The 13,937-nt window shown below is 35.7% G+C and overlaps 1 protein-coding gene across 2 annotated transcripts in view; it reads right to left on the reverse strand.

Moving 5' to 3' along the window:
- SH3GL2 (SH3 domain containing GRB2 like 2, endophilin A1) overlaps positions 1–13,937 on the reverse strand; it is a 215,502-nt gene that overhangs the window by 74,949 nt on the left and 126,616 nt on the right. Inside the window, exon 1 of one of the 2 annotated variants that reach the window (XM_012449982.2) lies at positions 5,499–5,520. The exons of the other annotated variant lie outside the window; for it this stretch is intronic. The gene's annotated coding sequence lies outside the window, so the exon portion shown is untranslated. Of the gene's footprint in view, positions 1–5,498; positions 5,521–13,937 lie in introns of those variants that run through there. 2 annotated transcript variants of the gene reach the window in all.

Below are 13,937 nucleotides of genomic sequence, written 5' to 3' on the forward strand. Positions count from 1 at the left end.
TCAACCACATCTGGCAATGAACCACTCTATATTTAAGTTCATGTATGAAAGATGTATAAAATCTTTTTTTAGAAAGAAGTTGCTAAATTATTAACAGCTCAGAAACATGTACCATGGACATGATACTGAAGGCAACATAATGTGATATTAATTACATAACCAGAGAACTTACTCATTCTAATTTTTTAATTGAAAAGATAAGATATTGAAGTTTGGTAAACATAGTGAACATAGAAGAAATGTTAGAATGCTCCTTCACTAATTTTAAAAACATAAAAAATACATAAGGTGAGAATTTGACAGTGCATTATTAAAGCTTTGGTACAGATATGATGCAAATAAAATCCACAAAGACTGTTTATCTACACCAATGCAATAAGCTTGTACAAAAGAAAACAAAGAAAATTGTTCTTTCTTTCTGTGACAGAAAACAAGCTAAGTGTGTCTTAAATGTGCTTTGACTGTACAGTACTATTTATCTTTTACAATTCAAGTAAAATTACTAAGCAGGCACTGGTGATTTAGATACAAGGCATCTGTGAGAGAAAGGACCAGCAGTGAAGTTGAGATAATGAGCTGAAACAAATAACCAGCTAATTCCATTTAGGGTGCCTTGGATATGCATCTCTCACTTGTGTCTGCCACATCCTACTGGAATCCTAGTTGTTATAGTCAGACATGTATGTAAATTACTGACAGAATAAAATGGCTAATTTATGAAGAAAATAAGTGACAATGTATGTATAAGCCTTATCATATGCTGAAGGGAAGTGATCCAGAGGTATGAAAATTCTGATGAGTTATTTGGTAAATACAGGAATTTTTTTAAAAAACATTTCACTGCACATTCATTGCCACACTCAATCAAAAAAGGTTTAGAGTGCAAACATGCAACGACTATTTCCAATAGTTAGTGAATTTTCACGATTGTATGGAGAAAAGATTTTCTCTTAAGTATTGAGGCATTAACTATATGTCTGTATATGCAATAGTTTTCTGTATATGCAACATATTGGTACTACATATACAGAAAACTAACATTCTGTCTAAAAGTAGAGACCAGTAAAGCTTACTAAATAGAAGATTTTCATAATCATATTTACCTTATCTTGGCAAGCACAGAACAGATCTGAGGTTAACTTAAATAAAGAGAGGAAATCCAAAAAGCCACATTTCCTGGGTATTAATCCTGCCACTTCCTGGGTATATCACCTTGGGCAGGTCTTTCACCTACTAAACATCTTCAGATTCCTCCAAAGTAGAGTCTACAAATTGTACTTACAAGTGGATATATAAACTTAGAGAGACTGAATCCTTAGCTACTGTTAGGAAAATTATACATGTGTCTTGGGCACCAGTGTAACTACCAACCTTACCTTGCCTCACTACTGACACTACCACGGGGTTCTCTCCAGAACTACCCCCCAATACACCCCATCTCATTGCCTAATTTTCCTATTAGTGGTTCTACTAGGGTTCTCCAGAGAATCAGAACCAATAAGAGATACAGATATACAGATAAATGAGAGGGTATTCATTAGGGGAATTGACTCATGTGTTATGCAGGCTGGGAAGGTTGATGACCTGCTCTCTTCAAGCTGGAGAACCAGGAAAGCCAGTAGTACGGCCCAGTCCAAGAATTTTTAAGGCCTGAGAACCAGGGATTCAAAGCTACAAATAGAAAGTGAGGAACATGTATGTTAGGTGCATTCATGGGTAACTGCCCATAAAAATATATTTTTTTTCTTTACTTTAGCTGGAATGGCAATAGGAAATTTAAGAGAAACTTTCCAAGAAATTAACAAAAAAACTATACTGGTTAAGTAAAATATAGTATGGTACAGTCATTTAATGGAACACACAGCAACCATTTAAAATGATGGAAAAGATATTCATCATATGTAGTAAAATTAAAAGGAATCATGTTTAAAATAGTATGATCCTGTTAAAATATACATATAAAAAAGATTACAGAAAACTAAGTCCTTAGTCCTTATATATCAAAACTATCTCTGGTGACAGAATACAGATTGTTTAAATTTTTGTTTGTTTATACTTTTCACAATAAATATATATTACTTTTATAATCTTGAAATAAACCCTGAAATGGTCAAGTTCCATAGAAACCCCTGTATGTGGCCATTTCAATGCCAATTTTCTCAACCACGTTTGTGTGGGTGTATCCACATCTAGGGGCAAAAACCAAAATCAAAAGCCAAGCAGTCAGTTTAACCAAGCTGCCAATCTCAGAGGGCCACAAAGAAACTCAGGACTAAGTAGGTTAGCAAGAACAAACCAGAGGAGAGTACAAAAGTTCAGAAAGCAGAGCAGATGTGGCCTGAAATACTGAACTCATTTTGTTACCAGTCTATAAGGCTTACCCTGCTCCACAACACACTACCACTCAATCCAATCAAAATATTTCCTCTGGAAAGACACAGTGGAGTGACCACTGCAGCAAACACTAATTGTCCACATTCATCAAATTTTGGTGGCTCACCTATGAAGAGGTCCTGGAGAAAAGCACATCATGGCTCATAACTCAAGAACCACCAGTATAGATAGGTATGCTTCAATACCAAGACCATCAGGCCCTTTGAAAAGTTAAATTTAGAAAAGTAAGTGGTAAGCCCTTCATTTTTATTTCCTACATTTCCTTATATCTTATTTCACCTTGTTAAATTGAGCTTAGCTTAAAACTGCCTCCTTACACAATTTAGGTTCAGCCTAAAGGTTTCTTAGCAGGTAGTGAACTGTAACCTAACTGGGTGTACAAACAGACTGTAACGAATTCTTGTGCCAATCACCAGGTTTTAGCCAGTAAAGGCTGCCAATGGTTCAAACTATGTTCAAATAAGGCAGACACTGAGTTGTAACCAATCCAGCTGTCTCGGTACCTCATTTCTGTTTTCTGTACTTCACGTTCCCTTTTCTGTGCATAATTCTTCCTCAACCATGAGGCAGGCCGGAGCCTCTTTCAATGTATTCTGGTTCAGGGACTGCCTGATTTGCAAATCATTCTTTGCTCAATTAAACTCTGTTAAATTTAATTTATCTAAGGTTCTTCTTTTAACAATCTAAGTATCGAAAGTATGTTAGAAAGTAACTTTCTCCTTTTGTCCCCTCCTATCTGTAAAGAGGCAGAACATGATGCAGTTAATTCTCTTTGGGACAATTTCTTTGCTGCATCATGCTCCTGTACCAAGTTAATTTCTCTGGGAGAGGGGATGCTGCTAAAATTAATTTCAGAATTAAGCAAAATAAAGTAAACATCTTTCCTTATATTGATAAACTATTAATACTACTTAATTTAATTGTCACTGATGAGCTTGTGTATTTGTTTTGGTCAACTACAACTTTATAAACAGGATATTCAACACATCAAAAATAAACAGGAGTTTTTTTGAATTAGTAAATAGAAATAAATTCTATTTATCAAAAATAATATACAATTTATAATTCATTATTAGATATACAAAGGTGGTACATGAAATAAAATGTGGAAATGATTCTTCACATAGTGCCGTTAATTAAAATACCAATAGCACAAGGGCATTAAAACTTTTTTTTAAGACATGGTCTCATTTCATTACTGAGGCTAGAGTACAGTGATGCAGTCATAGCTAACTACAGCTTCTAACTTCTGGGCTCAAGGGATCCTCCCAGCTCAACCTCCCAGATAGCCAGGACCACAGGTGCATGTCACCACACCCAGCTACATTTTTTTATTTTTTGGTAGAGACAGGCTCTTGTTATGTTGCTGAGGCTGATATGAAAATTCTGGGCTCAATCAAACCATCCTCCTACCTTGGCCTCACAAAGTGTTGGGACTACAGGCATGAGCCACTGTGCCCAGCCCAAAACTTTCAAATGTACTGAGAAGGATGTGATGTATCTGACTCCAATAGCTTAACTTTATACTCGAGACAAGATTCTGTTCCTTCTTCATATTTATAAACTGCTCTGAATTTGGCAGATCATGAAAACATTGACTGGAATTAGGCCTGGCAGTTCCTAGAAACAGTCTATAAATAGTTAACTCATATTTATCACTTTACAATGTTTTAAGTTTTACAGTTCAGAATCTGTTTTTTTTTTTTTTCCAAAAGTTGAATTTCTTTTTTTATTTTTTTATTATACTTTCATGTTCTGGGGTACATGTGCATTACATAGGCATACATGTACCATTGTGATTTGCTGCATCCATCACCCCGTCATCTACATTAGGTATTTCTCCTAATGCTATCCCTCCCCTATTTCCCCACCCCCTGTTATCCCTCCCCTAATCCCCCACTCCCCGAATCTTATTTAGATACTTTAACCACTTTTGAAAGAAGTCATATCTGGCACAATTAATGCTAAGAGAGGACTAAGTAATATTTGTTATGACTGTGGGAAGGCACTTGACATTCAAATGGTTTTCACAACAACCTTCCTGAAGAATAAGTAGACTGTATTATTCCAATTACATGCAATGAGCTTAAAAGTAACACATTCAAGGTCAGGCAGCTACCCTGACTAAACCAGACAGGCCACACTGAAGATTCTTCGAGAACAGAACCATTTGAACTCATCTTTTTGACACCTTGGGATTTAAATTACTGATAAAAAGTAAATCCTCAGAAGTTATAGTGGATGGTAGAATAAATACAGGGTAATAGGCAGAAGAAGAAGGAAAATTGATTGCCCTCATATTACAGGGTCACTCCCTCTACCACTGTTCCTCAAAGCAGGACGTACCTGAACCAGAATCATCCACAAAATAATTATAAGTACAGTGCAGCCTCCACTTTCCTGAACTGCTAAATAAGAGTATTTGGAGGTGGGGTCTGGGAATTACCATTTTCTTTTCAGACAGAGTCTCACTGTGTCACCCAGGCTGGAGTGCAGTGGCATGATCACAACTCACTGCAGCCTTGATCTCCCCTGGGCTCAGGTGATCCTCTCACCTCAGTCCCCCAAGTAGCTGGGACTACAAAGGCATGCCACCATGCCCAGCTAATTTTTGTGGGTTTTTTCTCTTTTTTTTTTTGATAGAGATGGGATTTTATCATGTTGCCCAGTCTGATCTCAAACTCCTGGGCTCAAGCGATCCGTCCGTGTTGGCCTCTCAAAGTGTGAAAATTACAGGAGTGAGCCACTGCGCCTGGCCAGAATCTGTATTTTTAACACGATCTCCAACTGCAAGAAATGCTGCCACATTGTGTACTTTCCCAAAGTCTGACTTCGGCACCATGTCACATCAGTATACAGTAGTTCTTAATTTTGTTAAATTGTTGGCAATGTAATGAAATGCTTGATAAATCACGATAAGAATTTCTAACACTGTGAGGATGAACTAGTGCTACAAAACCATGATACTGGAATCTTGTCACTGCTTTCTTCAGAAAATTGTTTTCTATTTCTCCATATGGTAAATGCTAAAGTATTACAATTGCCATCTGGAGTTGTAAAGTCTTAAGCAATAAAGCATCAGTAGAGATTTATGGTGTTCCTACCTTACAAGATTTGAATTCACGTGAGAATTCACTGGGTACAAGTTGTCTTTTATAAGAGCCAAGCCCAAATAACCTGCAATAGCAGGAGAAAAAATAAACTTATTGTCATGTTTCCACCTTCTGTTGGCAACATCATACACTAAAACTTATTAATTATGTGGAACCCAAAGGTTTCAAATAGAACCTTAACATTGAAAAGGTCAAAGCATAACAAACTCCAGGAAAAATAACGTGTATGGAGCAGCTGCTGGTACATCTTTGACTACAACTAATAATATCAAATATAATCAAACATACAGTCCTTTATAGCATATAGAGTACATTTCACATACTTGCATTAATTTCATCTATAAAATCCTATGAATTGCCCACCATGCCTGGCATATTTCTATTAGCAATTTTATCTCTTTGCTGTATCATTTAACTTCTCTTCCCCCGATTTGTCTGAGTCCCTGGAAGGCAGAGATGGCATATTCTCTTCTGCATTCTGAGCATCTGGCATGATATCTGACTCATTAAAGAAGGCACTCACAGATACAGGATCATTTTAAAATAAATATCACTCTTTTTTTTTTTTTTGAGATGGAGTTTCACTCTTGTTGCCTAGGCTGGAGTGCAATGGTGCAATCTTGGCTCACCACAACCTCTGCCTCCTGGCTTCAAGTGATTCTCCTGCCTCAGCCTCCTGAGTAGCTGGGATTATAGGCATGTGCCACTATGCCTGGCTAATTTTTGTATGTTTAGTACATACAGGGTTTCTCCATGTTGGTCAGGCTGGTCTTGAACTCCCAACCTCAGGTGATCCGCCTGCCTCAGCCTCCCAAAGTGCTGGGATTATAGGTGTGAGCCACCACACCCAGCCAAATACATTTTATAGATGAGACAACTGAGGCTCACAGAGAGCAAAAGGTTTTTACTCTGGGAGATGACTTTGGAAGGAAAAGGGCAATAAGCCCTCAAATAAGAGTGGGGTTACTGTGTGGAAAAAAGGATTAGACTCATTTCATACGACTTTGCTGGATAAATTTCGATGGCGGTTAGTAGGAGACCAATTTCAGCTAATATGAAAAAGATGTTTCTAATGCTGAGAAATACCTAAAATAGGAAATGTGTTATTCAAAAGGGAGAGCTGCCCAACATGTGACAGCATAAAAGAGAGACTGTACAGGAAGCAATTTATGCAGCACTGGAGGATCAGCTACATGACCTTCTGAGTAGGAGACTCCACAGGTCTGTCCCTTGAGACAGCTGGTAATTGGTAGAAACAGGATGAGACCTTCAGCTTTATATCACTGTTCCCACTGGACCATAACGAATGCCTTTAAAGATATAGATAGCTAGCAGGTTCTGATGAAACAAAAAGCAGGCCATCAGTTCTGGGCAAAATGGAATAAGAGGGACTAGGTTTACCCTCCTGCCTGAAACCAACCAACGAGTCAACCATATGTATGTATGTATGTATCTATATAAGAAACAACCATTTTCAAGAATGAGTATCAAGAAAATGTTTCCTGTCAGCGATCCCTGACTGACAGGAAACAAATGAGATGAGCCCTGCAACTGTCCCAGTTTACTGCTTTGAGAGATTTTCCAGTACACAATGCAAAGAGAGGGAACACAGGTGAAGAGAGTGAAGAGAGATCAGAATCAGAGGAGACCAAGGTGGCTAGCGTTTATAGGACACAGTACCAGAGTGAACAGAGCTGCACTGAGAGAGAACCCAGGCTATCTATAAAAGGTTTCCTTTAACTATTCAGTAGAGTTCTGGTGGATACATGCGTGTAAGGAAACTAACCAAGACTGAAAAAGGAACCACCCCAAAAGAGTGGAGGGAATAGCACTCAGCACTCAGAATAGGGCCAGAAGAGTGCCTATTCCCACTGAACATACTGAAAAACCTTATAATTTACATGGAATTGAGTGGAGGATTCAGAGAGGTCTTATCTCAGTAGTGCAAAGCAAGATGCTTTAGCTATAAACTAAATAATGCTCTGGTCCATCCTAGCAAATATTAAAAGCAAGACCCAAAAGGAGAAAACTATTTCCATGTAATTTAGCTGTGTCCCAGAACAAAGACCAAGAATTTTTATAGAAAAATAAAAACATCCAGCACCCAGTCAGGCAAAATTCACAATATCATACAACTAAAGATTATTAGGCATTGCAAAGAGGCAAAAAAAAAAAAAGATCCATAATGAGAAAAACCAACCAATTAAGTCAAACTCAGAATGCCACAGATGATAGAATTGACAAGGATATTAAAATAATTATAATTACCTTCCATTTGTTCAAAAAGTTAGAGAAGTAGAATATATAAATACGCACACAAACATAGACAGTCCCCAACCTATGATAGTTCAACTTAAGATTTTTCAACTTTACAACAGTGCAAAGGTGATACACATTCAGTAAAATCATACTTTGAACACCTATACAACCATTATTCTTTTCACTTTCAGTACAGTATTCAATAAACTGCATGAGATATTAAATACTATATTATAAAATAGGCTTTGTGTTAGATGATTTTGCTCATCTGCAGGCTAATGTAAGGGTTTTGAGCATGTTTAAGGTAGGCTAGGCTAAGCTATAATATTTGGTATATTAGATGTACTAAATGCATTATCAACTTATGATATTTTCAACTTACGATAGATTTATCTGGACATAATGTGATGCCCATTACAAGTTGAAGAGCATCTGCATATACATACGCATAAATATGAGGTATAATCCTCGGACACAAAAAATACAACGTCTGAGACAAATAATAAACTGGATGGTATTAACTACAGGAGATCCTGCAGGAAAAACCATTAGTGAAATTGAAAGCCTAGCAACAAAATCAATCCAAAGATGAAACGCACAGAGAAAATGAATCAAAAAAGAAAGAAAATAATCAGTGAGATAAGGGACAGTATCAAGTGAGCTAACAGATGAGTAAATGAAGTTCATGAGAAAGAGAAAAGTTGGAGAGGGGCAAGAAAGCATTTTGAAAAATTAATGGCTGAAAATGGCTAAACCTGAGTAAAACAACAAACTGATGAATCCATGAAGCTCAATGAACCCTAAACACAAGGAACACTAAGAAAATTACATCAAAGGAAAGCATATTCATGACCAGCCTGGACAACAAAGCAAATTTGTGACCAACCTGGGCAACAAAGTGAGAACCCACCTAAAAAAAATAAAAGAAAGAAAGAAACTGTAATCAAATACTCAAAACCAGGAATAAAGGAAAAGAAATCTTAAATATAGGCTAGAGGAAAAAAGACATATTATATACAAAGGATGAGGGATATGAATACTGCATATGCAATACAAAACAAAAAGACTGTGGATAATATCTTTAAAGTACTAAAAAAAGAAAAAATGTCTACTAAGAATTCTATGTCCAGTGAAAACAACTTTCAAAAACACAGGCAACATAAAGATTTATTTTCAGATATACAAAAGCTGGAATAATTCATCACTACAACAACCACACAAGAAAGAAATATTAAATAAAGTCTTTCAAGCAAAAAGAAAATGATACCAGATAAAAATCTGGATCTACATAAGAAATGAAAAGTATAGAAAATGTTACAGGTTATAGATGTGAGTTTTTTGTTGTTAAAATTTATTAAAAGATAACTGACTATTCAAACAAAAAGAACAACTATGTACTCAGTGGTTTACAACATAGGTAAAAGTAAATATGTATATGACAACACTAACATAAAGGCCGAGATAGAGAGAAATTAAATATACAGCTCTAAGGTTTTTATGCAATAAGTGTAGTAGTAATTATCACTTAAACTGTGCTAAGTTAAACATGAATGCTATAGACCATTTAGGCACTACCAACTACTAAAGTAGCAAAATAAATAGCTATGAACAATATAAGAACGAGGAAGATAAATCAGAATCATTAAAATACTCCCACCAAAAAGGGCAGGGAAAAACAAAGGAAATGATAAAAATAACAGATGAAACTAGAAAACAAACAGCAAGATGACTGGTTTAAACCTAAATATAGGAATAATCATATTAAATGTAAATATTCTAAATATCAACAAAAAAGGCAGAAATTTTCAGGTTGGATAAAAGATAAAGACCCAACAATATTTGCTTACTACAAACCTACAAACATTTTAAACACAAAGACACTAATAGGTTAGAAAAAAGGTAACATAATGGAAAAAGATACACATAGTAATACAAGTTAACACTAGTAAAAAATACAGCATAGTAAAGAAAATTTCTAGGGATCAAAACTATCATTTCATATCAATAAAGGGCTCAATTAATCAAGATGATGTAACAATCCTTAGTATTTATGTGCCAATATTATTTCTTCCAATGCATGAAGAAAAAACACATAGAAATAGAAATAGACAAAATCCTAAATTAAAGCTGAAGATTTCAGTACCCTTTTCTCAATAATTAAAACAAATGGACAGAAAATTGTCAGACATATAGTAGGCCAGAACTATCCTATCAACAAAATTGACTTTATTAACATTTATAAAAGACTTCATCCAGTGACAACGAAATATACATTATTCTGTAGTGTTCATGAAACATGTATACAAGACAGGCAATATTCTCGACCATAAAATAATTCTCAATACATTTAAAAGGATTCAAGTTGGCCGGGTGTGGTAGCTCATGGCTGTAATCCCAGCACTTTGGGAGGCTGAGGTGGGCAGATCATGAGGTCAAGAGATCAAGACCATCCTGAACAACATGATGAAACCACGTCTCTACTAAAAATACAAAAATTAGCTGGGCGTGGTGGCGTGCACCTGTAGTACCAGCTACTTGGGAGGCTGAAGCAGGAGAATTGCTTGAAACCAGGGAGGCAGAGGTTGCAGTGAGCTGAGATCCCGCCACTGCACTCCAGCCTGGCACCTGGCAGCAGAGCAAGACTCTGCCTCAAAAAAAAAAAAAAAAAAGGATAAAAGGATTCAAGTTATATAATGTATTTTCTCTAACCACAATGAAATTACATCAGAAATAAAAAACAGATCTCTAAAAAATATCCAAATACGTATAAAGTAAACAATGTTCTTCTAAGTAATCCACTGGTTAATAAAAAAAATCAAAAGAAAAATTAGAATGCATTTTGAGAAGAATGAAAATACAACAGAATTTGTGGGATGACACTACCATAGCACTTAAGAAGAAATTTATACCACCTAACATCTATGTTAGAAAAGAAGAAAGGTCTCAAATGAATGACCTTTAACAAACCGAAAAGTTACACAAAGTTAGCAGAAGAAAGGAAATAATAAAGCTCAAAGCCAAAAAGTCAGTGAAATAAAAAAAAAAGAAAAACAACAGAGAAAAGTCAATTATGCTGAAAGCAGGTTCTTTGAGAAGGTCAATAAAATTGATAAATCTCTAGGCAAACTTATCACAGAAAAACAAAGTATATGTAAATTATTGATATTACAAATGAGAGAGGATATCAACTATAGATTCTACAAATTTTAAAGGGATAAGTGGAGTTTATCCAAGGAATATACAGTAAGTTTAACACTCAAAACATCAATCACCATACTGAAAAAAACTAAAAAGGAAAACTACATGATCATCTCAATAGCATGTGACAAAATCTAACATCTATTTTTGAATAAAAAAATCACTCAGCAAACTAAGAAGGGAAATGAATGCCCTTAAACTTTAAAAAGGGCCTATAAGAGCATCACATACTGAGGTCTGTCGGGGGGAGGGATACGGGAGGGACAGTGAGGGGTAGGGAGTTGGGGAGGGATAACATGGGGAGAAATGCCAGATATGGGTGATGGAGATGGAGGCAGCAAACCACATTGCCATGTATGTACCTATGCAACAATCCTGCATGTTCTTCACATGTACCCCAGAACCTAAAATGCAATAATATATATATGTATATGTGTGTGTATACATATATATATACACATATATATACATATATATACACACATATATATACACATATATATTTATATAAATTTAAGATATAACCTCTGAAAGGTGCAGTGGCTCACACCTGTAATCCCAGCACTTCGGGAGGCCAAGGTGGGTGGATCACAAGGTGAAGAGATCAAGACCATCCTGGCCAACATGGTAAAACCCCGTCTCTACTAAAAATACAAAAATTAGCTAGGTGTGGTGGTGCATACCTGTAGTCTGAGCTACTCAGGAGTTGAGGCAGGAGAATCACTTGAACCCAGGAGGGGGAGGTTGCAGGTGAGCCAAGATTATGCCACTGCACTCCAGCATGAGGGACAGAGCAAGATTCTGTCTCAAAAAAAAAATATATATATATATATCTATATATATAATATCCTCAATATTGGGGGAGTGGAAAAAAAAGAAAAAGAAAAATATACAGGTAACATCATCCTTAATGGTGAAAGATTGAATGCTACTTCTCTATGATCGGGAACACAGCAAAAATGTTCACAAGGATATTCACAATTACTATTTCTATTGAACATTGTAATCAAGGTTACAGGTAGTGAGATGGATGGATGGATGGATGGATGGATGGATATACAGATAGACAAATAGAAAGTAAAGCCACAAAGGGAAATAAAAGGCATCCAGATTAAGAAGGAAAAAATAAAAACCAGATTTTCTGTATAGAAGATCCAATGCGATCTACAAAAAGCTACTAGAACTAATAAGTGAGTTTAACAAGGTTGTAGGCTATAAGGCCAATATATAAAAATTGATTGTATTTCTACATACTAGTAATGAACAATCATAAATTGACATAAAAATATCATACAAAATAGCATCAACAATATAAAATATTTAGGGATAAATGTGACAAAACATGTAAAAGGTCTGTACACTGAAAACAATAACATTGCTGAAAGAAATGTTAAAAGATCTAAATAAATGGGAGAGATTACCTTGATCATGGGTCACAAGACTCAATATTGTGGTCTCAATTCTCTCCAAATTGATGTACAGATTCAATGCAATCCCAATCAAAATCTTATCATGCTGTGTGTCTGTGTGTGTGTAGAAATTGATTACCTGATTCTAAATCCATTTGAAAACATTGTGAAGGACACAGATGAACAAAACAACTTAGAAGAATGTGATTTCAAGACTTAACATAAAGCTACTGTAATCAATGAGGTACTGGCATCAGAAAAGACAAATAGATCAATGCTAGAGAATAAAGACTCTAGAAACAAATTTAGATATATAGGACAAATAATTGTTTTCAGAGATAGAAGACAATGCAGTGAAGAATGAACAGAGTTCTCAACAAATGATGCTAGAGAAATTGGATGTTCATATGCAAAAACAAAAAACATTCCATACACACCTTCAGTAATATACAAAATTAGCACAAACTGATCACAGGTCTACCTATAATACCTAACTATGAAACTTCTGAAATAAAAGATGAGAGAAAATCTTTGTAACCTTGGGTTAGGCAAAGATTTTTTTTTATTCCTCAGGGTCACCGCCCTGTCATTTTATTAAATAGGTACAGTTTTTCCCCATAATCTGTGTTCTCATTTTTCATGATTTCAGTTACCCACAGTTAAGGTATTTTGAGAGAGACAGAGAATGAATGTGCACAATCATATATCTCTTATTAAGTATACTGTTATAACTGTTCTACTTTATTATTGTACATCTCCTACTGTACCTAATTTATAACTTAAATCTTACAGTACTGCAAATATGGGAAAAAACATAGCATAATATATACAGCATTCAGTAATATCCATGGTTTCAGGAAAACACTGGGGGTTTTCGAACACAACCCTTGCAAATAAGGGAGGAGAGCTGTACTATTGTTATCATACATCAAAGATGAGGATTGGCTTATTTCACTTAGTATAACGTCTCTAAGGTTTATTCCTATTGTAGGATGTGTCAAAATTTTATTCCTTGCTAAGGTTTTAACGATATGCCATTGCACATATGTATACCACATTTTGTTTATCCACTCAACTGTTGATAGACATTTGGGTTTTTCCATGTTTTGACTATTATGAATAATGCTCCTGTGAATATGGATGGACAGACATCTGCTCAAGTCTGTACTTCCAGTACTTTTGGGTCTATATCTAGAAGTAGAATTGCTGGATCATATAGTAATTTATTGTTTTAATTTCTTGAAAAATTCCTCTAGCCTCCCATTCCTAAATTGTAGTCCACAGTATCAACTTCTTAGAAGGAATATCTGACCATATCACTTCAAGACTTAAAATTCCTTAGTGGTCCCTGTTATTAGTCAATTCTTATGCTGCTATAAGGACATGCCCAAGGCAGGATAATTTATAAAGGAAAGAGGTTTAATTGACTCAGGTCTGCAGAGCTGGGGAGGCCTCAGGAAACTTAGAATCCTAACAGAAGGGGATGCAAACACATCCTTCACATGGCAGCAGCAAGAAGTGCTGAGCAAAAGTGGGGAAAGCCTCTTATTAAAGCATCAGGTCT

The sequence above is a fragment of the Aotus nancymaae genome, unplaced genomic scaffold (assembly GCF_030222135.1).
Source record: "Aotus nancymaae isolate 86718 unplaced genomic scaffold, 86718_ANA_hifiasm-v0.15.2.pri h1tg000003l, whole genome shotgun sequence".
Lineage (NCBI taxonomy): Eukaryota > Metazoa > Chordata > Mammalia > Primates > Aotidae > Aotus > Aotus nancymaae.